Source organism: Notechis scutatus, chromosome 4 (assembly GCF_049901735.1).
Source record: "Notechis scutatus isolate UNSWTSFEM ecotype Mainland chromosome 4, rNotScu1.2, whole genome shotgun sequence".
Taxonomy (NCBI): domain Eukaryota; kingdom Metazoa; phylum Chordata; class Lepidosauria; order Squamata; family Elapidae; genus Notechis; species Notechis scutatus.
The window spans coordinates 16,109,157-16,136,572 of NC_142012.1; the positions used below are offsets into that span (position 1 = coordinate 16,109,157).

The following is a 27,416-nucleotide window of genomic DNA, read 5'->3' on the forward strand; positions in this document are numbered from 1 at the left end:
AGGTATGTAGGAATTGAAAACTGTTCAGGACAGTCCTTTTGAGACAGCATAAAAGAAAGAAGAACAATAAAGGAGGAAGGGGAGAAGGAGGTTGTAACTGGGAGGCAGAATCAACACTGCTTGTGTAAACATAGTGGTTTTCTGTTCACATAAAAAGCTCTTTGGTTTAGAACTGATCAGTCACACCAAATTACTTTCCTATTACACTGAACTAGAAATATGCATAGGTTCATGGCTCATAGGAAGTAACAAGGAGATTTAACATATTCAAAAGTATACAGTAGCTGTGGTTTATAACAAAGTTATGAAAGCTATCTGAGATGAATAATTTAAAACACAAAAAATGTTATAAATAAGGAAACTGGAACAAACCTAGACCAAATGTGTGTTTTATAAACATGCAAGTCTTTGCTGTGTTTTATTGCAATTAGAGGTACTACTACGAATGTTTTTAGTGACTGTCCAAATTTACAATAGCACTGAAAAAAGTGACAATTGCACCTACAGTCTTCATGACATCCATGGTCTCATGATCAAAATTCAGGTGCTTGGCAACTGGCATGTATTTATCCTGGAGTTACAGGATTGTCATTTGCAACCTTCCCAGCTGACTTTTGAGAAGAAAAGTCAACGAGAAAAGCTGGACTCACTTATCAACTATTTGATTCACTTAAGAACTGCAATGATTCACTTAACATTCATGGCAAAAAAAGGTCACCCACAACTCAATTTTACAACTGCCCTGCTTAGCAATGGAAATTCGGACCCTAGTTGTGTTCAAAAGTTGAGGACTACTTGCCGATTATAGATTGACTTTTTAGTTGGACATCCTGAATGAAGGAATGAAGGAATTTATAAATAAGGTGATTAATTTGTTAGACCCGGCATATACCATGTTTCCTTGATATGAGAATCCAGATTGTTGCTGCTAATGTTCTAACAGGAACTATTTTATCAGGAAAAACAATCATAGTATAACCAAAAGGGAAATTACCGATGAAAATTGCACTGAAGCTGACAAAGTATGTTAACAGCATGATGTATTTTAGCTAAAAAAACACAATAAAATATTAAATGCTTTATTGATAAAAGACTAATACAATGGATAGACACTGAAAAAGCTAATTTGGAGAAGACATGAAAATGTTAAGACACAGGATAGGGTCTCCAGGTTCAACTTCATCCTCAGCATAGGAAATTGGTTCATCCATTCTCTCTAGCCAACCCAAGTTTCTTGGAGTAATGTCTAAGGATATTTCCATGAAAACTCATGGAGGAAAGATGGTATATCAGAGGTGGTATTCAGCAGGTTCTGACCAGTTCTGGAGAACCGGTAGCGGAAATTCTGAATAGTTCAGAGAACCAGAAAATACCACCTCTGATTGGCCCTGCCCCCATCTGTTCTCTGCCTCCCAAGTCCCAGCTGATCAGCTGGGTCTCCTTTTGTTGCCCTGCATGGAGAACAGAGCTGGAAAGCAGGTTAGTGGGGTCGGGAGGGAATGGGATTTTGTAGTAACCTTCCCCCAGGAGTGGGGAAGGAATGGGGATTTTGCAGTATCTTCCCCTGCCATACCCACCAAGACATGCCCACCAAGACACACATTGTCCACCAAGACACACCCGCAGAACTGGTAGTAATTTTTTTTAATCCCACCAGTGTGGTGTGTGTATGTAGTGTGTGTTTGTATGTAGTGTGTGTGTGTGTGTGTGTGTGTGTGTGTGTACACACTTGATTAGGCCGGACAATTATGACATGATCTTAAAAAAGAAAATATTTCCTCCTCCTGCAGCATGCATAAAAAAATCTCAATGACTTTTAAGAAGTAAACTTTTCCCAAGAGTTATTCCAATCTGGTCAGATTGACTCAGAAAATGGGCCAAGACATTTTGATTTTGGGGAAAAAAATGTTGAAACCAATTCAGTGGGAACCTATGGGGAAGTAACCTACTTCAGTTTTTCATAATTTTCCCACAGCTATTTTATTTTAAGAAGCAGAGATCCATTACAGTGTTATTAAGGAGTGAATAATTGTCACATACAAAACCTTATTACAATAAAAGAATTATTTGCATTGTATATATATATATATATATATATATATATATATATATATATATATATGTATATGTGTGTGTGTGTGTGTGTGTTTGTGTGTGTGTGTGTGTGTGTGTGTTTTCTTAAGTTTTGTGGGTACTTACATGTATGGTATTCAGCTTTGTTCGGGTATTTTCCCATGTCATTATAGTTGTGCTTTTAAAGTTGTAGCAACGTTTCGGCAGAATCTCATCTGCCATCATCAGATAACCGTGAAAGTCTGACTCACAGACGAACACAATACAGAAGCCTGATGATGGCAGATGAGATTCTGCCGAAACGTTGCTACAACTTTAAAAGCACAACTATAATGACGTGGGAAAATACCCGAACAAAGCTGAATACCATACATATACGTATACATATACGTATACGTACATGTATACGTATACACACAGACACAGACACACACACACACACACACACACACACAGAAGAAAATAGGAGGACGAAGGAATATTAGGTATGTTGTTTGCCTTGAGTTACTCATAAAAATAAAAAAGTCAGGATTAAAAAAAATGTTTTAAAAATCAACAGTGTTAAAAAAGATGAATCAATTGCTGAGCTTCCTGCCATGAGTGTTTCAGATTAATCATATTTCAAGTGTTCTTCATCATTGTCTGAACTGATATATTCATAATTAGTTTTATTTTCTTCGAAAAAAATGCTTAGAAGAATTCCAATACAGAAGCTTATGAACTTCCCGTGAAACATCAATTCCTATGATATATATAAAAAATACCTACAGAATCTGGTATAAATTATAAGCCTGCATTATATAAATCATTTAGGAATATCTAGTTAAATTTTCCAAATGGCGTCTTGTAAAAGAAATATATATATATAAAAAAAGTTAAAATCTTACATTTGAAAGTATGTTCCACTGATTTATTTGCAAATATATTTTCATTTCCTTCTGAGTAGACTTACAGTATATGATTATCTTGTCACTATTGAACAGTACAGCATTTGAAAATACTCTATTTTAAAAGTTACGCCTTACATTTCAAAAACAGACTTGAACATAGATCAGAGTACAATCCGCAAAGAAAACCAAAGATTGCTCCCCTCCAACTTTAATCTATAAACTATAGTTATTTCTAGATGTTCGTTCCCCATTTTTTTCCATAAAGGCTTACAGACAGGACCGTTCTGTGTTCTTTGAATCATGAGTATGTGATATCATTAAATACTTGGGTTTGATTCCTTTCAGCTTAATAGAATTCTTTATTGGCCAAGTGTGATTGGACACACAAGGAAATTTGTCTTGGTGCATATGCTCTCAGTGTACATAAAAGAAAAGAGTCATGAATCATAAGGTACAACATTTAATAATAGTCATAGGGTACAATAAGCAATCAAATCATACTAGGAAACAGTCCATATAAATCATAAGGATACAAACGACAAAGCTACAGTCATACAGTCACAAGTGGGAGGATGGGTGATAAGGAGTAATGAGAAAGTTAATAGTAATAGTAGTGCAGACTTTGTAAATAGTTGGACAGTGTTGAGGGAATTATTTGTTTAGCAGAGTGATGAGGTTTGGGAAAAAAACTGTCCTTGTGTCTAGTTGTTCTGATGTGCAGTGCTATAGCGTCGTTTTGAGGGAAGGAGTTGAAACAGTTTGTGTCTGGTATGTGAGGGGTCTGTAAATATTTTCACAGCCCTCTTTTTGACTCGTGCAGTATACAGGTCTTCGATGGAAGGGAGGCTGGTAGTAATTGTTTAGTCATTGTCTTATCCTGAACCATCATGTGCTTCTTTGGAGTGAAAGAATGGCAATTTTTGAGCTCCTCTTGAATACTATCTTGTAAGACATAATTATTCAGAAGCATCACAGAAGCATCACAGTACATTGAAACATAGACATACATATGGCTAGGCTTGGTCAGATGCATAGGCAGAGTTTGTAACACCAGTTAAGTATGTTGTATAAATAGCTTTCGATTTTGGAATTTCTTTGTGGCCTAGAGTTTCCTCAGTGCAACAATCAAATGCTATCCAGCCTTAGCCCTGAGAACTGCAAGCTGAGCTGTCATTAAGTTGTGGGGGAGTGCTATATTTTACTACAATGGATAGGAGGAGATTGTGCTTTCATACTGATGGAGACAAATCAATACATCAATTAGCTTCCCAATAATATGTGATATAATATGTAAGCTGAATAAAGGTTTTTACCTCCCATAATCAGCTCTGTGTCTGTGTAACCTTCTGCTGATCTCAAGCTGGAGAGCCCTGGGAGCCCCTTAGATAGGCATAGCAAGGGGGCACTTTATCCACGTTGAAATAAAATCAGTTTCTAATCGATTATTCATTTTTACCTGGCTTTTCTGTTTTCCTAGTTGGGTTGATTATCAAAGTATTTTAGCCATTTTAGTCTATGTGACCTAAACTCTTAAAATTCATGTTTAAACTTGTTAGCTTGTTGCTGTATGAACATAAGAGGCAGTTGTTTATCAAAGACAGACTAATACAGTAAAATATATTTTTGTACTGAATTTTAAAAGTTTGGGAAGGGATCCCATAATCCCCCAAAGGCTTGATTCTCTTGATTCATTTCAGGGAGGGATAGATTGAAATAAGATAGCTGTGCCACCACCTATAATTCATTTATTAATGTGTTATCAACCATACATTGGCATACAAATACACAACCTATGATATGGTATTCTTTATAGCGAGACAAGTTACATACTTTCTCCATTTTGCCTCATTTTCTGAAGTTTTGTAGGTATGAAAGTAGCACATAGGCTAACTAATCTAATGCAAAACTAGCTTTATCATTTTGATAAATCATTTCCTTTTGCTTAAGTATCCACTTTTTATAATGTATGTTATAGCTAGATGACAGGGTAAGCAGAGGAGGTGTTCATTTTATTTTGTTTTTCTTATAAAAACAACTATGTGGACATTCTGTTACGCTGTGGATTTCTGAGTAAGATAGACAGGTGTGACATCAAGAAAGGATTTTACTTATATTTTTGACAACTGCTTTACAAGTGAGACATGCCAAAGGTGCTATCAAAATCTGGCTTGAAGCACTGAAAATTTTATATGTAACATAATTTTATATATAACAAAATTTTATATATAAACATAAGTATTGATAGATAGTTAGATATAGATATAGATATAGATATACACATATACACATATACACATATACACATATACACATATACACATATACACATACACACACACACACACACACACACACACACACACACACACACACATACATACATACATGCTGCCCCCAACCCTGCCCGGTTTAGTGAAGAGGAAAAAAGTCCTGATACATCACATGACACCATTGTGATGATGTGAGTTTGACTTCCATGATATAGACCTACCACACAGAATAAACCCTGAACTTTCTCGACTGCATTCTCGACTGTCAGCCAAGTCATTCAAAATGCACTGTTTGTTTACTTTCCTGTTTCAGATATTTAAAAAGCTTCTTCTTAATATGTGTTATGGAGGACTTATTGATGACCCCTTAAACCAAACATCCTCTCCCCCAGCAGCTGTGTGATCCTAGGAAGAGATGAGGTTGCTTTAAGAAATTTGCCACAGATGCTACTTGAGCATGTACTCTCTGAAACATTAAAGTACTGCACAGTCTTAATAAGTCCTTGTACCGTTTAGTACTAAAATCACTTCTGTGCTGTGCAGAATTCTGAAGTCCTGGCTAGTCATTTTCTGCAGCTTTCTAAGGTGCTAGATTAGAGCATTTTAGAAAAATCATCTGTATTCAGAAATATTTATTTCAGGGATATGACTGGTTTCCCAGCTCCTCTTGGATTTAAAGCATCAAGAAAGCAAAACTCATAAAGCATTTTGTCCAAGCAGCCATACACAACTCCTTTAGGAGAAGCATTTACTCTTTCAAACCAGTTTCAGCTACTGATTTTTTTTTTTAAAACAAAAGACTGGATAAATATTTCCTGAATTCAACTGAGGTTGCTGAGGCATGTCTAAAGAAAGAATTCAATCTATCGATATTTAATTAAGTAAATTGGAAGGAAACCAAAGTAGATATAAACTAGTGGTTCCACTCTTCAGGTAACAGCAGGAATTGCTCAAAAGCAGCTTAGCCACAGCATTGTGAAAGAGGGAGAGAAAAGAAGTATTTAAATTCAAATTGAAAGGCAGGGTTTTTTTTACAGAAAAATTGAATGGCACAAACACATAAGCCTTGATTCCAGTGAAAAAAGGTCAGCGGGGCTTTTAAAGGCATTGACTTCAAAGAGACCATTTAATTTGTCTATTTTTATGATGATAAAGATTTCATTATATTTTAAAGCAATCTGGCTCTCACTAAAGAAAAAGAGTTAATTTTTGATATTGAACTGCTTTTAGAAATATTGAACATCTCTCAAGATTGTGCTTTGTTTTTTTTCCCCCCTCAAAAAATCCCTATTAACTTAAAACTGGTAAGTGGGTAAAGGCCTATTTTAATTGCAAATAAAGTTCTAGCAAATACATGGCAACTCTAAGCTTTAGGCATCTGTAATAACTGTGGAAGTCATTCAAGAATTTTTTCTGACAAAGACGACAAAAGGGCATTTGCAGGACTGAGTATGGGGGTGGTTGATGAAGCTTTCTGCTTTTCTACAATATGCTAAGTTAGAACCTTTCATTATTGCTAGCAGGAAATGAAAATATAAACATACTGTGAAGAACATAGTTGTGTATTAGGCAGAAATCTTTTAGGCATATTTATGGAAAGTAATTGTGGATAGATTAGGGTTTTTTGTCTGCACAATTACTACTGTAGATAAATTTGAAAAAAAAAAAAAAACTTAGCCTCATAGAGGTGTACGAGAAATACATCTATTAGCAATAGCAATAACACTTAGACTTACATACTGCTTCACAGTGCTTTTACAGCCCTCTCTAAGCGGTTTACAGAGTCAGCCTATTGTCCCCAACAATCTGGGTCCTCATTTTACCGACCTCGGAAGGATGGAAGTCTGAGTCAACCTTGGGTGGGATTTCAACTGCCAAACTGCTGGAAATCAGCAGAAGTAACCTGAAGTACTGCACTCTAACCACTGCGCCACCACGGATCTTCATCATGATGATTAGGGAAGAAGTATATCTGTTTGGACAAATGAAAGTTGAGACTGGGAAAGTATGAACAAAGATGAAAAAGGGTCTGGAGGTGAAGTCATATAATGAATGGTTTAGGGTGTTAGATATGTCCTATTGAAGAGAAGGATTGGGGAGGACATGCTGTCATCCAGTACTTGAGGGGCTGTCACAAAGAAGAGGGCACTGACTTACTCTCCTGAGGACAATGGGTGGAAACTTGTTAAAGAGAGATCCAACCGTCTCTTGTATTTTTTCCATATTGGTTGAAGTTTGAGTGAAAACTGATCTGACTTACAATGCTACCTTAAATCAAAGTTTTTTTTTTTTTTTTAGTATTAACTATATTGCTGGAGGGGATGAATGGCATTAGAGAAAAACCTCTCTAATTCCATCTTTAATTTTTGTCCCCCCTGAAAAATCTGTGCATCATGAAAGGAAAGGCTCTGTTTAGGGATTTGCACTTGACAATATACATTCTTCTCCCCACCACCTAATTACCTTGCCAGAAACAATATTTCAACAAGGTTAACTTTCTTCTCTATTTCACCATTCCTACCATAGATAGTACATTTTAGATTCTCAAGATTCTGGTTGAGATGCTTTTTCTCTTCCATTGTTTTTCTTTCTAACACCACCTATTTGATAAATGCACTCCCCTCCCACCCCAATGGTATGTAGCTTATTTTTGTTTTGGCCAAACTCATTGTACCCAAAGTCATAATTAGAGGAAACGTTACCTACTTTTCTTTTTGTTCTTGACATTGTAATCAGGGTGTCTTTTAAATTTTAAAACATCGCTAAAAATGAAATCTTGTTTTAATGCTGATATGCATTAAAAAGTGTCTTTGAAAACAATGTTACTGTCACTGTTATTTTAATGGGAATCTGTAATTAAATTTAGGAACTACCCATACCCACACAGAAACTGAAGGATAAGAATAACAATTATTTTGTACATTTCCCTTGATTCAGATGACAAGTTTGTGCTTCATTTATGCTTATATTTCTCTTTGTTAAAGTGAGCCAAATGCACAGCAGTATGAAGAAGGAATGGAGAAGTGGGGCATGCCTTTCACATGATAAGGCTATTATCATACATCAATTTTTCCTTTTGTGTAGTGATTTTATGAAAAGCAATCAACATCCCTCCTTTGGCATTGCATTCTTGGAGGTGACTGTAGAATAGTAATATTTTGCAGTGCTACTTCTCGGGGAGAAGATGATTTATACCAGGAAGAATGAGATAAACTTCAATTTCTAAAAATTTGTCTTGATAACTCTTTGGAATTTAATTCCGGTCCTATTTTGTCTCCTAGATTTTCTTCCCATATTAAATAACATTTGTCTTCTCTTTCTTTTCCCTTTTGTCTCATTCTTCGAGATTCCTTGTGTAATTGGTTGCATGTAAAAAATCCATTCCTTCTTGAATTTGTGGCTAACTTCTATTATGGATATATACTATCAATTTTGCCATGGCAATATATTTTTCTATTTTCATCTCCGATCTAATTTTGTTGGCAAGGTGTCTCTTGTTCAATGTTGTGCCAAGTTTGTTCTCACACCTGTCAACATATGTCATTGTGATGTTTTCCATTTATGTTTTCTGGAATTATGCTGAATAAAAATAACTGTGGCTTCAATTCAATTTTTACTTTCAGATTTTTATTTTAATATTTTGATGTTTCCAGTATAAGGGTTATTTTTTTTCAACCTAACACCACATGTGGTAAAATGTCTCATCTTTATTGTGACATTTCTAGCATTTGTCATTATGTGCTTTGTCTATCTTGGCAATTGTAAATGGAATTTCATACCATCTGTAAATCTTATCAATTTTCCCTTAAATTATAATGTGGATTAAATTTCATTGATTTTTTTTTCACTCTGAATTGTCGAAGCTTTACATCAATTTTATCATGCAGCATTAGGTTTGTTTTATTTTACTAACAAAATTGTAAAGTCATCCTAATAAGTGATTTTGGCTACATTTAACAAAGTCAAGTTCTATTATCTTTCTTAAAGTCCCTTTCTTTTTAAGATAACATTTTATTTTTCCAGTTATTTGCACATACATTAACCATGATTAATTCCTTCCTTCCAGTTGTGGGATTCAAATTTTTTTACTACCAGTTCTGTGGGTGTGGCTTGGTGGATATGGCAGGGGAAGGATACTATAAACTCTCCAGTAAGAGGTGGTATTTGCCGGTTCTCCCAACTACTCAAAATTTCCACTACTGGTTCTCCAGAACTGGTCAGAACCTGCTGTATCCCACCTCTGGTCTAAATCCACTGATAATGTTTGGAGTGTGATACTGTTCCTTCTTCATTGCTATTTCTTTCCACTCAATTACATTTTCCTAGCAGCAGTATGAGTACAAAAACTAGAAGACATTGGTATTCCTTATTTGCTTTGTAGAAAGTGGCATGGATTGAGTCCACAGAGACATGACACATAACACGACACATTGGAGGTCAAAGTAGAAAGAGTACACCCTTCATGTTTTACCTTAACGCATTCAAAAGCTGGAGTTGATACAACTGGATGTCAACATATTCACTAGGAGTTGGCTTTATAACAATGGCATGTTATCATTATGCATTATTTTAAGAGCAGGTTGCCAAATTTCTACTGCTAGTAAGATGATTCTACAGTTATATACTCTTGATATTTATTCTCTCACCCTTGTCATTTCCAAAATACTTGCACTAATTACATTAACACCAGCTTTCTTTAAAAAGAAATTAAAAAGAAATCCTGAATATGAAATGCTTTTGAAAAAGTAATTAATTGAATATTCAGAAATATCAGTGTCTACAATGATTTAACAGAAGGCTTATCACATATATAAACCCACACACTTGCAAAATTCCCATTTGGTGAAATTTTATTTTATAGATAATGAACTGCAATGCTTATTGTACATTTATTCGTGTAGAATAAATCAAAATTGTTTCTTCCATTTGCCATTATTTCCTCTGGAAATAACACCTCCCATGATAATGTAACATCAAAGAAGCTGAAACTTATAATTGATTTAAACACTTGTCTCTTCATAATATTTTTCTCTTTTAATTTCTCTCTGTGTAAATTGAAAATGCATGTGTGTGGTTGGCATATTGATGATTAAATTCTTCAGTGTTTTCATAAGTGTGTTTTCCTGATATGAACAATTAAACAGTAGGATAAAAATAATTCTCTGTGTCCTTGGTATAATGCTACTTTTAGCTTCAAATGATCTTTATTTCTTGATATCTGGAAAAATTGTCTCTGCTGTTATACCATAGTTAAAGATTTCATTCGTTAAATGATAGTGGCAATCCCTAACTTAATTTAATTTGGATAGCCAAAGCTACAAGGCTGAAAGTAACTTATATGCATCTCAAAGAATTGATGAAGCTTCCTGGATGGGAAGTGAAACATCTTTTTCTGCAAGGAAAAAAATAGTCCAGTTGCTTTTGAGACAACCATGGCCTTGATAACCATGGACATTTAATTAATATGCAGTACATTTGCCTATATATATTCAGTCAAAGAGAATTGCATTGATTAGATCTAGATGATTATGTCCACTGAAATACACTAATTTAGGAGACTGGCTGAGTCAGGGGGAGGAGTCAAACAGTAATTTGTTTACAGTCTCTATGAAGTCATAAGATGACAAGGTCTAACCCACGTTGAATGCTACTGAACTTTATCTACCTGTACTCAGGTGCAAACTATTAGTTGAGTAGCTTCTCTGCATATGCTTGAGCAATAAATCAGTAAATTTGAAGCTCTCACATTTGAACCTGGTTCTTTTGGCATGACTTTAATTATTTTTATATACCTGCACTCATCTTTTTACACAAGCAGACATGGTGCTCTTAATCATACATGTGTTACATGTGTTCTAAAACATGACAAATAAATTTAAACAAAGCAGTTATAGGAAATGTAGACCCAGAAATTCTGGCTTAGAGGACAGCAAACTTATTTCTTGGTTTAGAGATAATCCAGTGGTTGACAGTAATTTATGCATTTGCTTTTCCACATGGCTGGCTGTGAGTGAGTGCATGAAACTTCCACATTAAGCCAGGATTGATCTCTGAAGTACAGCCACCTGGAATTTATGCCATGGCAATAATTAATGATATAAACTTATTTTTTAATGTTTATTTCCTTCTTTTCACATAATAGCTATTTCTCATACAGTGCAATGGCAATCTGGCTGTACAATAGACCAAGGGTCTTCAAACTTGGCAAGTTTAAGACTTGCGGATTTCAACTCCCAAAATTCTTGAGCTAACATGACTGGAGGAGGAATTCTGGAAGCTGAAGCCCACAAGTCTTAAAGCTGTCAAATTTGAAGATCCCTGCAATAGACTTTATATTTAGTAGAGTTGGTTTATTTTAAAATTTTTGCATCATCAGGTATAATATTTTAGGTCTATGTTACAATAACTTAGGTTACTTTTGAAAATACAATTGTAAACTGAATGGTTGTTCAGTCAAGGTGGAAAGTCACTGTGATTGCTCAACATCACATCTTATTACAGGAGATGTTGTTCCAATATAGAGTAAAATACAGAAAAAATTTGCTTTCTGTTTGAATCATGAACAGCTTTTTTATATTGTGCTTTACTTTTCTGCTGTAACATTATGATGGATAACAACAGACTGGGGCAAGAGGGACCAAGGGCATTGTGTGCATCATGATATGTGTGGTGTCATTGAGGCTATTGAGGTAAAACACCTATTATTGCAAAACAGCATTGGATTTACATAGGGGAATAGGACTGGGGAGTATAATGAAATCAGACCATAATTATGACATTCCAATCACATTCCAGTTGTTCAGTTCTTAATGACCAACAAAATAGATGCAGATGAATAGGATCAGAGGTGGTATTCAGCAGGTTCTGACCAGTTCTGGAGAACCGATAGAGGAAATTTTGAGTAGTTCGGTGAACCGGCAAATATCACCTCTGACTGGCCCCACCCCCATCTATTCTCTGCCTCCTGAGTCCCAGCTGATTGGCTGGTTCTTCTTGCCCTGTATAGGAAAACGGAGCTGGAAAGCAGGTTAGTGGGGTGGGGAGGGAATGGGATTTTGCAGTAACCTTCCCCTGCCACACCCACCAAGCCACGCCCACCAAGCCATGCCACGCCCACAGAACCAGTAGTAAAAAAATTTGAATCCCACCACTGAATATGATGCTCTTGCTTGGGATGCTATTCTTAGATTTCCTTTTCTTTTTCCTTATAGAGACCTATTTTTAAGATCGTGCAAACAGAAGTAATCCTGGCTACCATATTATACAGTTTTCATTAAAGGTTTCCGAGCTAAAATTACATTATGTAGAAATTTTCTAGATCAAAATTCCTAAAAGGTTTGAATCCAAAAGAACCCCTTACTATAAATGCAAGACATAGAATTTTTAAAAAAAGAAACACAAAAGCTTTGGAATGTAGGGCTCAACTTATTCTAGAAAGGATACCAAAAGAAAAACATACGGTAGAATTTGAACTCCCACCCTCCAGATCTAGATACAAGTTCAAATCTACAAACAGTGCACTGGCAGATATTATTGAAGAGGTAATTTGTAGCTATGAAGGATTTATTGTTTATATCTTTCCAGTATTCATTGCCTATGTTGCCCTGAACCAGCTTGAGAACAATATCAACACCTGTTGCTAGGTGGGAGCTCCAGCTCTTCATTGATATGTGGCCAGGAGAGCTGGATATGAGAAGCTGCACTGGCCTAAATTATTCTCTATTCTAGTTTTTCAGAAATAATTAACAAATCATCTAGAACAGTGGCTGCTAACTAGTGGGCCGGGGACCACTGGTGGTCCACGAGAAAATTTTGATGGTCCACAGAGAAATGCCACCCCCAAAGCACCCCCAAAAGCAATTAATCCAGGCTGGGTGGAAACACAAGGCTTGCATCACTTGCATTGCGAACAATACGAGTTAGTGACGGAGAGGTGAAAGGGTGTAGGGGGGTAACTTGCCTCCACTCACCCCATGCATCTCACCTGGCCACCGGGCTGCTTCTTTCTGCTTCTTTCTTCTTCTGCTTTTAGCTGCACACAAAGAAAGCAGCAAAAGTCTTTCTTTCTCTCCCCCAAACTCCACCAGAATTGAGTCTTTCGGATGCTGCAAGGCCTCCTGCTCCAAGAGGCTGCACTAGCACTACAAGTCTCACAAAGACTCATTTCTGGCGTAGTTTGGGGGAGAAAAAGAAAGATTTATGCTGCTTCTGCTGCTTTCCTTGCATGAAACCAAAAGTCTCTCTCCCTCCCTCCCTCTTCCCCCCCTCTCTCCCTCCCTCCCTCCCTCCCCCTGAGAATGGAGCTGGAGATGGTATTATGCGATCCCAAATAAAGAATGATTGATCAGTAGGAAAACGGTGGGGAATTTTCTTGCAGACTTTTTTCAGGATTTTCCCAGGGTCTCTGGTCCGCAGGATATCAAATGATGAGTTTGGTGGTCCCTGAGGTCCAAAAGGTTGGTGACCCTGATCTAGAATGATCATGGAGAGCAAGGACTCACCTGAAAAGTTAATTTTGAGGTAGAGGTAGACTTGGTATATGTGAATTCCAGCGTGATCAACCCATTTTTATGACCCCGCTAGACTCATCTTCTGTGGATAAGGAGGAGGAAGTAGAGTCAAGAGCTTCCAGAGATAACAGCCCTGAAGGCCCTCATGAGGCCAATTGCTGCCAGGATAGATCTAACAAACCCTCAGGACTCCCTGCCTGCACCCACTGACAGCCTCTGAGTCTCTGAAGTTCCCTCTTTCTACTCCAAGCAAAGGCTTGCTTTAAAAATGCAGGAGCAGAGAACTGAGCTCAGCAGATTACACAGACTAGCCAAGAAATAGGCTGGAGGAAGAGCAGACTCTAAGGAGTAATATACCTCATCTGTGCACTTAGATGATAGCTTATTTATTGGCCTCCGTCTGTGAGAGAAAATGCTGTGAACCACTTTTCAAGCTTCAGCTTTGTCCTGTTTAACTTGTTGTGACACGCTTTGAACTCTGGCTTCAATCTCGGCCTATCTCTCATCTTTTTTCCTTGGATTTGTGATCTGTTTATTGGAATCTTGGTCTTGAGCCTTGACTACATTACAATCCCCATTTTGAGTTACAGGAAAAAGGCTCTTTGCTTTTAAAAGCTCTGCCTGAATTTATCTATCTCTGGTCTGTGACATGCATCCAGCTTGCTATCTATCTTGTTGGCAGCTGGCAGCACTTCAAGGTAGTCAAGAACAGGAAATCAAAACCAACAATACTAAGGTTACCTTTATTGTAAGATTATAGTAACAGTTGATTGCAAGTTTGAAGTGCTTCACCCCCCTCCCCTTTACTTTCCAGAGAACTTGAACTAGTTAATTCTGAGTTGCTTTGTCCATCCCATCTCTTCCTTGGGCTCAGCTTTCTCTTATGAGACTGTCTGTAGCTTTTCCTCCTCTCTCTTTCCATTATTCTTGCAATCCACTGCCCCAGCAGCCAGTAATGCCAAGCAGAGAAAATCCCAGTTTATGTGGAATGCTACCTTTGAAGCCCAAGAAAAACCTTGAAATGCAGTGTTAGGATTCTGGACTGGATATGATGTCTAAGAGTTTTAAGTTATAAGTACATACCTGAGAGCTGTCAGATGGATTTGGCTTCAAAGAGTTTAGGCAGCTGTATGTTTTTGCTTCCTTTAGTGCGAAAGCAGCCCGGTATAATCTTAGCACAATGATGGCCTTGTCAGAAAGTTAGCTTAGTTGTAGATTTCAGAGGGTTGGAAAACTATGCCCAGTTATTTGAAGAATGAAACCTGCTCTGTATTTATCATTCAGTACTTGTGATATCTAAGTCCTTTTATGAGAACCATGGCTTTGCATTTGTAATATTGACTGTGAGCCTTTCCTCCCTATAACAGGAGTTTTAAGACCAACTAGAGTTACAGAGAAATTTGCTTCATCTTTAGCATAAACAAGAGGAGGCAACTGTCTAGTCCAGATGTGGGCAACTACGGCCCCTTTACAACCTGCCGACTTCAACTCCCAGAAATCCTGAGCTTAACTGGCTTAGGAATTTTTGGGAGTTGAAGTCCACAGGTCATAAAGGGGCCATAGTTGCCTCCCCTGCCTGGTCTAATCTTAAACTTTAAAAAGAGGAATTCTACTTTGATTGAGGTGGTTAAATAAACTGAGAGTTGCTTTCACATTAATACTGAAGATGAGATGGCCCACAATACACTTATTTTTTTTCCTTTTTGAATTGAGATGTCAGCAGAGCGATGCTGCTAAGGTACTACCTAACTTGTTAACTGTGGTTTTTATTTATTTTATTTTATTTATTTATTTATTTATTTTATTTTGTTAAGCATGCATTTGATAGTATATATAAGTATAAACATGATTATTAATACATGAAATAGATACGAATAAAAGGGAACATTAAGTCAGGGATGGTAGACATGTTGGTGCTCTTATGCACGCCCCTTACAGACCTCTTAGGAATGGGGTGAGGTCAACAGTAGACAGTCTAAGGTTAAAGTTTTGGGGGTTTGGGGGAAAAAACCACAGAGGTAGTGCATTCCAGGCATTGACCACTCTGTTACTGAAGTCGTATTTCCTGCAATCGAGTTTTATGCAGTTTATCCTGAGTTTGTATCTACTGTGTGCTTGTGCATTGTTGAGGTTGAAGCTGAAGTAGTCATTGACAGGTAGGACATTGTAATGGATAATTTTATGTACAACGCTTAGGTCAGACCGAAGGCAGTGTAGTTCTAAGTAATCTAAGCCTAAAATTTCAAGCATAGGGTATTCTGTTGCGAGTAGAGGAGTGGAGGACTCTTCTTGTGAAATATTTCTGGACTCTCTCGATTGTATTAATGTCCAATATGCAGTGTGGATTCCAGACAAATGAACTGTATTCAAGATGAGCTGTATTAGTTAGGTACTACATGTGTTCATGCAGTACCTAATTAAACAACATAAGCCTTGCTCTAACATTAAGAAAACAACTTCTACCAGATTTTTCCTGTAAGGATAGAATCAATGACTCCTCTTAAATCCATAGAGTTAAACATATAAAAATATGTGTATCCATACTTTTCGGCTAGGAAGTATCAGGTGACATGCTGTTTCATAGTCACCCTGCCTTTATTTATATTGTCTGCATTTTTTTTCCTTGGGAGAAAGTAATTATTTTGGTTTGTGGAATAAGCTCTGAAACAAAGAGTATGAAAGTTTGTATAATTGTACCAATAGAGGTGGATTTTTTTTTAAACAGACATCATAGCAAAAACTTCAAGCTGTTCTGGGATAGGCTTTCTTAATTGTAAACAAGTGGGTTGTTATTGTGAGGATAAGTGGAAGACAATAAGACTCCATTGTGTAGGTATAACTAGTTGCAGGTTCTTGAACTTCTAACCTGCTCAATCAACAGATCAGTAAATTAAACTAGGACGGTTCCCCTCTTTTTATCCCCACAATAGGTTTGTGAGGTTGTTGGTTCCACGGAGAAAGAGCCAACGGGCCAAAGCCATCAGTTGAGCTTGATCAAATGGGGACTTGACTAGATCTTTAGTCCCAATCTAGTAGTTCAATATTGTATTATACATGGTGAATTTAAAAATAAGAGCAGTATGTGTAAATGAAATACTTTGCTTTTTTAAAATGTCATTGAAAGGCTTTTCCCACATTATGTTTCTGTTGTCAAACTTCTTTCTTCCATGCTGGAGACATTTAACCTGTAATTCAAGCAAAAATAATTACAGGTTCTTCTGAAATACATTATGCATAAATGCATCACCAAGTCCAGATCTTCATATGTAGTTGAAGGTGCTGACTGAAGTAGTTTTGTCAAACAGCAACAGCTGTTCAGCAGTTATTGGGCTTGGCTAATGCTTTAGGACTAGCAGATTATTTAGATTTCATTAACATTTAATTAGCTCAAAGCACCTATGTCTTACCAGTGACAGATGGGAAAAGAAAGTAAAAAAAAAATGACCATTTTCATGTTGGTGGATTTTTTTTCTAAAACACTGTTTACAAAGTGTTATCTTGAGTCTGTATCAGAATTTGGCACAAAACTATTTTTTTTTTAGTTTTATTTTATAGGGAAATGGAGGGTCAGCCTTATGCTAAGAAATAACATTTTTAAAAAAATCAAATTTCAAGAAGTCATATTTTTACATGGAAATTATTGATCCTGATTTATTTATTTATTTATTTATTTATTTATTTATTTATTTATTTGATTTGCCAATTGTTTACAAGATAATAAGTATAAATGTATACATAGTTGTGAATACATGAAATGGGTACATATAAGAAAAATAAAAGAATAAGAGAAAAATAGGACAGGGACGGTAGGCATGTTGGTGCGCTTTATGCACGCCCCCTACAGACCTCTTAGGAAAGGGGTGAGGTCAATAGTAGACAGTCTAAGGTTAAAGTTTTTGGGGTTTGGGGAAGAAACTACAGAGTCGGGTAGAGTATTCCAGACATTGACCACTCTGTTGCTGAAGTCATATTTCCTGCAATCAAGTTTGGTGCGGTTTACTTTGAGTTTGTATCTATTGTGTGCTCTTGTGTTGTTATGGTTGAAGCTGAAGTATTCATTGACAGGTAGGACATTGCAATGTATGATTTTATATACCATGCTTAAGTCAGACCGAAGACGGCGTAATTCAAGGTTTTCAAGTTCTAGAATTTCAAGTCTGGTGGCATAAGGTATTCTACAACGAGTAGAGGAGTGGAGAACTCTTCTTGTGAAATATTTCTGGACTTTCTCAATTGTGCTAATATCAGATACGTAGTGTGGGTTCCAGACTGATGAACTGTATTCGAGTATTGGTCTAGCAATGTTTTGTATGCTCTGGTTAGTAGTGTGATATTACCAGAGAAAAGCTACGTAGGATTAGGTTAACAACTCTTAATGCCTTTTTGGCTATGTAGTTGCAGTGGGCTCTAGGACTTAGATCATTAGAGGTGAGTATTCCAAGGTCCTTTACAGAGCTTGAGTCATCAACAAGATCTTGACTATTCAGCTTGTATTTTATTTTCTGATTTTTTTTGCCAATATGTAAGACAGAGCATTTATTTGTTGAGATTTGAAGTTGCCATTTGTTTGACCACTCTGATACATAGTCAAGATCTTTTGTAGGGTAGCAGTATTGTCTGTGGTATTGAACAGCTTTACATCATCAGCGAAGAGAACGCAATTGCTCTTAATATGATCACAGAGGTCATTTATGTAGAGTATGAAGAGAGTTGGTCCTAGAACACTGCCTTGGGGAACACCACTATTGACAGGTACTGGATTTGATAGACGCTCCCGATTTTGACCATTTGTTGTCTGTTTGACAGGAATGCTTCTATCCAGTTATTCAGTTGTCCAGAGATACCATAGGATTTTATTTTTAGGAGTAGTTTGTCGTGTACCACTGAATCAAAGGCTTTACAGAAGTCTATGTAGATTGCGTCTATTGCTTTGCCCTGGTCGAGTTGTGTCAGTCCATATGTTTTTGCAGTGTAAGAGTTGCAGATTACAGGATAGTTTTTTTCTGAAACCAAATTGTTTATTGGAGAGTAGGTTATTTGTCTCTAAGTGAAGGATGATGGATTGGTTAATAATTGATTCCATGACTTTACAGGTGACGAGCATAAGGAGATTGGCCTGTAATTTTCAACTAGGCTTGGGTCTCCCTTTTGAAGATGGGGATGACTGTGGCTTGTGACCATAGGTTAGGCAAGGAGCTGGTTCTGAAAGATTTTTCAAAGATTATGCTTAGAGGTTTGGCTATGGCAGTGGATAGCTTTCTTAAGAAGTAGGCACATATTCCATCCGGTCCAATAGATAGAGATGGTTTTAGGTTGCGTAGTGCTTTTTCAACATTGTCTTCTGTGAAATCGATATGTATTAGATCATTGTTGTTATCTGTGGTACGGCTAGGAAATACTGGGCATGATCCATTGCTGTTTACAAATACTGAGCCGAAGAATGTGTTAAAGATGTTGGCTTTAATGGTGTCATCGCTTCAGTCTTTACCATCAGGTCCTATCAAGGGAGGGATGGACCTTGAGTCTTTTAGTTTGTTGTTTACAAAATTGTAAAAAGCACGGGTGGAATTGGTGCTTAGAAGGTTTTCCTCTTGTTTAATGTGATAATTGGTGCATTCGGTCTTTATCTGGTGGCATAAATTTTTGTATCGGTTTTTGAAATTGGCAACGTGACCAGATTTGTTTTTCCGCCAGAGTGATCTCTTTTTGGATTGAAGTTTCCTTATTGATATGGGTAATCTGCTTTTTTGTTTTGTTTTGGGAGTTGTTGTTGGTACATATAGTTTGATGACTCTTTTGACTTCAAGTAAAAATATGTTGTAATGGTCTTCAACAGTATTGCATCCAGTGAATAGAGATTGCCAATCAAGGGATGAGAGATCGTTGTGTATAAGATCATAGTTGCCTTTTTGAAGTTACAATTGGGAATTACATCATTGTGGTGATTTTTCTGTGGACGTATGTTGAGACAAAAGTCAATCATATTGTGGTCGCTACTGGAAAAGGGTTCTTTAGTTTGTATTCCGTAAATTAAATTCAAACTATTGCAGAAGATGAGATCGAGGCAGTTGTTTAGTCTAGTGTTGTTGGTTACTAGTTGTTCCAGTCCCAGATTTGTAGTAGCATTGTAGAAGGTTGTGTGTATGATTTCAGTTGTACAATCATTTAGGGTCCAGTCAATATGAGGTAGATTGAAATCACCAAGAAAGATAAAAGGGTATGGGCAGGATGCAGTCCATGTTAGTAATGTATTTAGCTTGTTTACATGTTCGATGTCATAATCAGGTGCTCTGTAACATAGTAAGAATCGAATTGTGATATTTAAGGATAGTTCACAGATGATGGTCTCAGGAAGAGCAAGCTCCTGGGTAACTTGGATATTTTTAGATGTAAGGATTTTTTATAGAAGATAGCAACACCACCTCCTCGACGATTTTCATGATCTGATCGGTAAACATGATAGTCTCTTACTGTGGTAATGGAGTCGGGAGAGATGCATTGAGCCATGTTTCACAGACAAATATAATGTCAAAGTTAGCCATATTTAGGAGGATGAGAAATTCAGGTATTTTATTCACGAGGCTTCTTGCATTGAGTAGTTTGCATTTAAGGCCGGCAGTAGTTGGAATTGAGGTAGTTGGGGTGTGCGTGCCTAGTCTTGGGTGATGGTGGATCGGTTGAGGTAGGGTTGTGGTTGAGGGTAAAAGCTGAGTATTGGGTTGCGTGGCTTACTTTTGATACAGTCAGCATGGTAGTCAATGTACAGGTCCTTCTCTCCATTGTCTAGATGGTTTTTGAGTTCAATGCGGAGTACACGGGAGCGGGCACGTTGCTGTATGGTTAGGTCAGGGCGTGCAACGGAGGTTCTTATGGTTGGTGTTGGTTTTGGCGAGTGAGTTTATAGTATAAATGAATTTACGTTTGCTTGTTTCATTTTTTGCAAATGACTCTGCACAGGCGTGGGGCTACAGAGCCGTCACTGTTATTGAGCTCTCGGCCAATGCGTGAAATGTCAAGTATTTCATCAGCGGAGATGGTTGATGCTTGATAATCCCTGATGATGTTTCGGACAGTTGTGATGTCATCATTGTTATTGGTGACCTCTAGACCAAATAAGATGGCGTTTGGACGTTTCCGTTCACGCTCAACAGCTTCTCTGATGAGGATTGGGATATCAATATTTGTCTGGGTTGTGTTTATTTGTGGATTATATTTCATATTATATTTCATATTATATATATATATTATTATTATATATATATAATATATATATATATAATATATATATATATATATATACATATATATATATATATATGTATATATATATATATATATATATATATATATATATATATATATATAATATATATACATACATATATATATATATATATATATATATTATATTATATATTATATTTCAGATTATATTTCATATATTATATATATCAATTATATTGATAATATTTCTTTCCTCTCTCCATACGAATAATGGTCAATTGAGTATAGTACAAACCAGTCTCTTTCCCTCCCAACCCTACCATTTCATTCTGTGGTGTCTTATTCCCTTGAAATTTCACAGACTTTTTGCCAATTGAACTTTTGTGATGGTCATTCACAAGGTGGGCAGGGAAGACACATGGCAACCTGATTTATGACATCATTCAAATGCCATTATTTATTTCTTGGCATCAGACGTAGGGAGACAAACGTCGGGTTCTGACCTTGGCTTCCCCAAAAAGCAGTAAGCAGACTTTTTGTCCTGGCAAAACCCCTTTTATTAAATGAAGGTGAATTTCTTGCATTCACATTCAGCCAAAGGCCTGGCAAACAGTCTTTTAAGGGTCTAATTAGGAGCACAGACCATATCTAGCCTGGAGACCTGCCAAGTAAATATTTTCAAGTGCAGTGCTGGCAAGGAAAGGCTTGGCACAGAGTCTCTTAGATGCACAGATCTTCACACTGCTGCAACGAACAAATTGTTTCCTGCAAAAAAAATCCTCCTCTTTTGCTCCTCTTTTAATCCCTATGGGAAGGACCATTCACCGTTCATTGGTGGCCTTACTCCCACATCGACCCTTAATTCATAATTGTTCTTTTCTTTTGGCAGCTCTGCGCATGCGCAGGCTGGGAACTGGCTCCAGCCGTTCCCCCGCCTCACTGCTGTCCGACTCCAAAGATAGCTGATGACTGCCAGACTGCCCTGGCTCCATCTCTGCCTCTGATGCAGAGCCCTTGTCCGAGCCTTCCGCAGCCTCCAGGGCTGGCCCATGTTCCTCCCCAACCTCCTCACTGTCCGACTCTGCTGCCAGCTCCGCTAGCTGCCGATGACCATAACATGTAGGGATGGCATTTGAGCACTGATGTCCTGTGTGTGCTATCATTTAGTCATTATGGGGTAATGTGTTTTGGATGCTGCTGCATGTATGGTCTTTTTCTATGAATTGCTATAGGAAATAAAACTGGAAAAATGAGAAAAGAACCGTTTGGATTTTCCTCTCCTATAGGTAAGGTTAAACAACCTGGAAATTTATGAAAAATATAAACGGTAGTTGTGTTAGAAGAGTGAGATTTACCAGAAGTCATCCATTTAAATTTCTTATAAATGACATATTTTAATTGTTATATTAACCATTATTATATTGAGTATTGTATTACATTACATCCAATTTTCAATATTGTCACCTTCCACATACACCTCTTTGTCTAAAAGTTATACACTTTATACTCATACACTTTCTTCATCTATTGCATTATTCTTGAGAATGTTCTCCAATTCTGCAGATCAACGAAAGTTTATAAATGCAGGCAGTCATATTTCCAAATAAATATTACAGTACGCACTTCAAGTTAAAGCAGGAAGATGAAAGATGCGGCTTTCAGAATTACTATATCAGGAACTAAGTTTAATCCTGTCCATAGCTTGTTTAGATGAACAATGATGCCCATTATTTAGCATGCCTAAGTGAAAACTTTGTTTCTAGGAGACTGGATCAAATGAAGTTGTTTGTTTGTTTAATCATCAATTAAACCCATCTCCTAATTATAACTCTGGACAGTCCATATAGGATTGAAACCTAATTAAGCCAAACATGGTAACAAAAATAAGTGTAATGACGGTCAGAGGCATACCCAACTCCAGTCACATGAAAGACAAATTCACAGTGAGGGCCTTACCTAACTTCTATACCACGACTCATGGTATGGCCTCATCTAATCTCTATACCACGACTCATGGCCCGCAGCCCAGATGCATCATGCGCTGGCCATGCCCAGTTTAGAAAAAAGTTGCAATACATCATGTAATGCTGCTGTGATTATGCAAGTTTGACACCTGTGTTGTGGTTCACTGGCAGCCGGTGCGGACGGCAGAGGAATCGGACAGTGAGGACGAAAGGGAACCAGTCAGGGAATTTTGCGAAGACTTGGACGAGGGTCCCGCCTCCGATGCAGGGATGGGGCCAGGACCATCTGAGAGTGGGGTGCTTCCTTCGGAGCTTTCGGAGTCTGGCAACAGCGAAGCAGAGGACTCCAGGGAGCCTGTTCCCAGTGCGCGTGTGCACAGAGCTGCTAGAAGGCGAAAGCAGCTGAAGCAGAGGGGGAGACCCAGGAGTAAGGCTGGGAGGTGATTGCCCCTCCCATAAGGGATAAAAATCAGACCTCAATAACGAAGAGCTTTGCAGGAAGCAAAGCAGTTCAGTATTCTCCGAGTCCTTCGTGAAGCTTAGTACTCTGGTCGGTGTTTTCTAGGTTTTTGGGTTGGTTTATGTTCGCCTTAATTGGACTTCTGTTTCTAGGCAGCATTCAACAGCACTGAAAAGCATGCTCTTATTTGGAGGAACTATGTAGAATGAGTTTTGGCTGGGAATTCAAGTAATTCCTAGTGTCATATTGAAAAAGGTTTTACTTTTAAATTCAGTTTGTGTTTTATTAAGTTTGACGAAGCCTCGACCAGAACACCCTGCTCTACACCACATGTTATCCAAAGTAACATGACCAAAACAGCTCTTTTGGCTGGATAGAGTTTCTGTGTGTCGATTCCTTCTATCCTCACAGGTTACATAAATTTCTAAATATCTCTTATTACTGGCCATGATATGAATTTAAAAGTATCTACTGTTTCACTGTGCTTTCAAAGTGGCAGAGGACAGGGAATACTATACTAAAAACTTTTTTGTGTTGTTTGTTTCTTATTTGCATTGATATTAATACTTTAATTTACTTCTGCTATCTGTAATGAGGAAGCAATCATGTATCAAAAGAATGGTATTTTAGATGGGTTTGCAAATTAGAAGATTCTGGGAATCGCTTGTACTATTGTTAATGAATTTGATTTTAATCAGTTTAATTAGAGCTATTCTACTGTAACTTACTCTTTTTTGCTATTATTTTTAGTAATTAGGTTGAACAGCAGATAATGTAAATATGAGAAAAATATATATACTTAATGAAAAAATATACTTTAAAAAATATTTGTAATATCTTAATCAAAGCCTGTTCTCCTAAACTTATTTTCATATAAAAGCATGAAAAACAGCTGATAAAGTATATTTTGAAAACTTTTTTTTTTGGGGGGAGAAGAAGATATACATATGTTTTCATTTCTATCTGGAGTAATCTGGTTAGGATTATATGTAATTGTCTTTTGTTATGAGAAAAATGACCAGTGGAGAAATCAATGATAGGAAAACAGGCTAATTTGAACATCTAATGTGAATCCATATTGATCATATCAAGAGGAGCCTCCACTTTTGTGGATTTGGGAGTTTTTGTTCCATTTTAATTTAAAATCAGGCATTTTACATTAACTGCTTTATCATCTTTCCCAACCTGGACAGTCAGTCTCCGATATTTTCAGATAATTTATGAAGCTGGCATGTTGCAACTTCAAATAATAATGTATGAAGCTGGTATGGTTCAATGAACATAGGATTAAACTGAATTTAGGGCTCCGTCGCTACAGTTTATCTAAAGCCATAGTTTCTGTAAAGATGTAAAAAAAAATATGTCTGATCTTATGCTGCTAGATAAGAGAAGGGACATGAAAAGAAAGATAAAATTTTGGCTGAAGGTTGTTTTCGTAATAATAAAACATAATTTGGGGTTACTTTGCAGTGCAACTGCATTATTCTCCATTGTATTCAACAATGAACAGCCTTCCTTGACTAGTTGCCAGTGTAATGGAATGGGTGGATGTCTTTGGGGAATGAGGGGAAGAGATGCTCCTAGGAAACAATCAGACAAAAGAGGCAGGAGCCCCCAACGACCTAACCAGGGGTGGGCTGCTGGGGGTTTGCACGAGTTTGGGTGACCCCCTAGCTAAGATTCAGTGCAGTTTGGAGAACCCCCAAATCCCACTCTTGGCTGCCCCCGCCCCCGCCCTGCCCCTCCAAGGAGTCCTCACACGGCCTGTTTTGGATGCAGGTAAGTGCAGGGGCCCGCCCACCCCTCCCCCTCCCCTCCCTCCTCCTCCCGGAGTCCCCACATGGCCCGTTTTGGATGCAGGTAAGTGCAGGGCGCATGTGGAGGCTCGGGGAGGGCAAAAAAAACGGGCCTCCCGGAAGTTTGGGAAATCCAGAAATGGACCCTTTCCAGCTTCCAAAGAGCCTTTGGAGCCCAGGGAGGTCATTTTTGCCCTCCCGCAGGTTTGAGGAAAGCCTCTGGAGCCTGGTGGTGCAGGAGGCCGACTAGGCCACGCCCAGCCTGGCCATGTTCATCCAGCAACTGGGCAGAGAACCCTTTGCTAAAAAATTTTGAAGCCCAACTCCTGGACCTAACAATCAGAGATAGACACTTAAGAAGGACTCTCCTTAATGGATCAAACAGTCAAATGGCGGCAGGAAGTTTTATTTTCAGTCTTGCAAGATTCTGTTAGTATAGCTCTACAGTACAGTAGAATTAGTTCATTTGGTCCTGTTTCCTGTTGTGATTTAGCTGAGAGGGCCAATACAAGAGATGTGTTGGGCACAAAATAGTAATGTATCATTAGCACTTGTTTTCTAGATGGAAAAAATATGTCACATAAAAATCAAATCTGTTAGGTTGGGTCGGGTACGAAAGAGACGCGAGACCAGTGTACTTCAAGCTCTTTATTTCATGTATAGATCTGTACAAGATCTTGGAGCCACGGCAGCCCTTCATATAGGGATTGCTCGCGGCTCGCTGGCCAATGACAGGTCCTTGAATCTCCCGTGATTGGCTCGGCCAATCGCGGTTGATTCCCAGTGAACCAATCATTGCCATTTAGTTGACCAATCATAATGCTGTACGTGAGGACCAATCAGAAGTCAGTATTTGGAGTATGTTAATACAGAACAAAATCGATAAGTTTCAAATGTATTTGTGTATATGCAGTGGGTGAATGAAGAGTTAACTAGCCACATTGGCATGGAATGTTTTCGTCATGGAAGCAGCAACAATAGCTGAAATTTCTGAATTGGGGATTGTCAGTAGCCCCAAATTGCTGTCCTTTCCCTAATACGTATAACCCAAATCTTGTTTTTTATTTTAGCTGTGCAGATTATTCCCCCTTCTCTATTATTAGGCTCTGTCAAAAAGGATTCTCCAGTTGCTGAGAATATGATTATGACAACCCATAGTGTATCCCCTGGAGAATATTGCTCATAAAAATTCTCTGTTTTTTGAAATTAATTTCTGTAAAATTGGAGCTGTTGGAGGGTAAAAAAAAGCAATGTTTACCTTTAGCAATTACGAGTGTTCTTTAGTACATCCAAAATGTTGATCCTGTCTCAAAGCTAGAAAATATAATATGGAATGTGTGCTTTTTTTTTTTTCAAAACAATAAAATCACAACTCTTTAGTCTTTGCTGTGTCTCTCTTAAGCAACTTCATTTTTTTTTAAAAAAAAATCTTTCATTTAACAAGTTTGATTTTGATGCTGTGAGCCTGCTAAGCAGGAAATACTTTTTTTCTTTCTCTGAAAGCAAATGGAAAAGCAGAAGATCCGGGAATGCATAAATGCAGTATACATAGTATAATTTGGGCCAGGGGACATTTAAAAAAAAAGTAATATGAACAAACATGAACATAGATTTATTTCATACATTATTACTTAGCTATTTCTAACCTTATTTTGGTTTCAGAGGAAATTGCTTTCCACTTATGTGTGAAAAATGAGAATGACAAATAACCATTAATTAAATCCAAGACATATCTGTAGTATCCCTGACTGTCAACATCTTTACATCTGCTCTAAAACATGTTATCCAATATATGTACATGTAACCAGGGGTGGGCTACTGGGGTTCGCAGGGGTTCTAGCAGGGGTTCTAGCTAAGATTCTGGGCAGTTTGGAGAACCTCTAAATCCCACTCCTGGCTGACCCCGCCCATCCCTCCCCTCCCCTCCCAGGAGTCCCCACATGGCCCGTTTTGGATGCAGGTAAGTGCAGGGCACACGTGGAGTCTCGGGGAGGGTGAAAAATGGGCCTCTTGGAAGTTTGGGAAGGCCAGAAATGGGCCCGTTTCCGGCTTCCAGAGAGTCTTCAGAACCCGGGTATGCTGTTTTCACCCTCCTGGAGACTCAAAGAAAGTCTCCAGAGCCCGGGAACGGCAAAAATGCTCCCCCACCCGTGGTGTAGGAGACTGATTAGGCCACGCCCACCCTGGCCACGCCACCCAGCAACTGGGCACGGAACTCATTGCTAATAT

The 27,416-nt window shown here is 37.8% G+C and overlaps 1 protein-coding gene across 4 annotated transcripts in view; it reads left to right on the forward strand.

Moving 5' to 3' along the window:
- The window catches only part of CCSER1 (coiled-coil serine rich protein 1), an 813,931-nt gene that overhangs the window by 256,663 nt on the left and 529,852 nt on the right, over positions 1–27,416 (forward strand). The window lies entirely within an intron of this gene.